This window comes from Colobus angolensis, unplaced genomic scaffold, assembly GCF_000951035.1.
Source record: "Colobus angolensis palliatus isolate OR3802 unplaced genomic scaffold, Cang.pa_1.0 Scaffold34, whole genome shotgun sequence".
In the NCBI taxonomy this organism is placed as follows: domain Eukaryota; kingdom Metazoa; phylum Chordata; class Mammalia; order Primates; family Cercopithecidae; genus Colobus; species Colobus angolensis.
In genome coordinates this window covers 3,647,696-3,650,047 of record NW_012116710.1, presented here as the reverse complement: position 1 = coordinate 3,650,047, position 2,352 = coordinate 3,647,696, and the positions used below count along the sequence as shown (strand labels likewise).

Below are 2,352 nucleotides of genomic sequence, written 5' to 3'. Positions count from 1 at the left end.
AAGGTGGCGGGCGCCTGTAGTCCCAGCTACTCGGAAGGCTGAGGCAGGAGAATGGCGTGAACCTGGGAGGTGGAGTTTGCAGTGAGCTGAGATCCAGCCACTGCGCTCCAGCCTGGGCGACAGAGCCAGACTCTGTCTCAAAAAAAAAAAAAGAAGTTTATAGTGTAATAGTAAAATATAAAAACAAAAAATAAGTAATGTAGAAAATAAAAACCCTTCACAGTCCTGCTGAAATGATCGCTGTTAACACTTTAATTCTAGAGTTCTCCATCCATTTATTTATTTCTAGATTTCCCTCCCTCTTTGTAGATTAATATTAAAGAGATTCAAACTATATATTTTGTTCATTTTTTGTTGTCTTGGATATCTTTTCTCATCTCTGTATATATGGATCTACTTCATTTATCACATGGATATTAACATGGTTTATTTAATTCCCTATTGTTAGGTATTTGGTTTTTACCATCATTTTTCAAGGGTATAAATAGTGCTTGCAAGGAATATGCTTACACATGTTTTTATACACTTGTCTTAGGCTTCTTTAGTACAGATTTCTGGAGAATACTAGATCATTCTTTAAGAACATTTCAAACTTTTAATAGATATTACCATGTTCTTTTCCAAAAAGGATGTACCAAGACTGTATGAGAATAACTCCATGTTGTGATCTTAAGTTGTCTCAAAACCTCTTTGGTTTTCTCAGCTGTCATCTAAGAATACTAAATATCTAACCTCCCTCTTGATTTGGGCATGTGATGTGATTTAGCACATAGTGGATTTTCAGTTAGAAACTTTTGATTGAAAACAAGGTTTGGATTCTGTGGTCCTTAATTCTAGGTCATTTCAGCTCTGACTAAAATGATTTGAGTGTTAGTGTTATATATGGGAAGGTAAGAGCTGTGGAGTCAGTGCCCCAGTTTGCTGCTTACAAGCTGTGTGTGAAAGAATTTTCTCAACTGTAAAATGGGGATATAATTCCTACCTAGAGTAGCACTGTAAGTAATGTGGATAATGATTGGAATGTATGCTATGTATCCTGCCTCATAATAGTAAGCTTCTAGTAAATAGTAGCTATTGTTAATAATAAAACAAGTTTCTGAAGGAGGAAGGCTTGAAAAGATGGGATTCCTTATCAACCTCAAAGTTTTCTAAAGGAGGAAACCCCACCCCCCTTACTTCTGCGTGGTTTCTGACCATGAACTGAACTCTGAATCTGAATGTTATGGTAGAAAATTAATGTACTTTAAATTTAAACAGATATGGAATCTGGTTATTTTACCCATTGCTGGGGTGTTCTTGGGCAAGTAGCATGACTTCTCTGTCCAAAAAACAAAGGGTTTGCAGTGGCTTAACCTGTAATCCCGGTATTTTGGGAGGCTAAGGAGAGTGGATTGCCTGAGCTCAGGAGTTCGAGACCAGCCTGGGCAACATAGTGAGAGCCTTTCTCTACAAAAAACTTTTTAAAAATTAGCTGGGCATGGTGATGCGCATCTGTGGTCCCAGCTACTTGGGAAGCTGAGGTAGGAGGATCATTTGAGCCTGGAAAATCGAAGCTGCAGTGAGCTGTGATCATGTCACTGCACTCCAGCCTGGGCGACACAGCAAGACCCTGTCTCAGAAAATAAATTAATTAAAAAGAAAATGTGGATAGAGGAAGGAATTAAAAATCTGGCCGGGCGCGGTGGCTCACACCTGTAATCCCAGGTGTGATTTGGGAGGCCGAGGCGGGCAGATCACAAGTCAAGAGATAGAGACCATCCAGGCCAACATGGCCGACCCCATCTCTACTAAAAACACAGAAATCAGTTGGGCATGGTGATGCATGCCTGTAATCCTGGCTACTCAGGAGGCTGAGGCAGGAGAATCACTTGAACCTGGGAGGCGGAGGTTGCAGTGAGCCGAGATCATGCCACTGCCTGGTGACAGAGTGGACTCTGTCTCCAAAAAAAAAAAGAAAAGAAAATCTTTGGGGTTCTTACACAAATTAAATGAGATAATTTAGAAAGTGCCTAAAATACATCCTAGAAATACTAGTTTTTCTTCCTTGAAGTCATAAATTCTGGTTTATACTTTTTTGCAGGTATTTCTCATAGTACTAATGTGTTCCTCACACTCAGGGGTAGTTGCTCAGGAAGAAGAGAAATGTAATTGAAAAAGTGATAGACTAGAAGTCTTGAGACCTGGGCTCATGTTCCAGGTTGGCTTTTTTTTTTTTTTTTGGAGATGATAGAGTCTCGCTCTTGTCCCCCAGGCTGTGCAACCTCCACCTCCTGGGTTCAAGTGATTCTCCTGCCTCAGCCTCCCCAGTAGCTGGGATGACAGGCACCCACCACCATGCCTGGCTAATTTTTG

At 40.6% G+C, this 2,352-nt stretch overlaps 1 protein-coding gene across 2 annotated transcripts in view; it reads left to right on the top strand.

Annotated features, from left to right (window-relative positions):
* RAF1 (Raf-1 proto-oncogene, serine/threonine kinase) overlaps positions 1 to 2,352 on the top strand; it is a 90,920-nt gene that overhangs the window by 52,440 nt on the left and 36,128 nt on the right. The gene's annotated exons all lie outside the window — the stretch shown is intronic.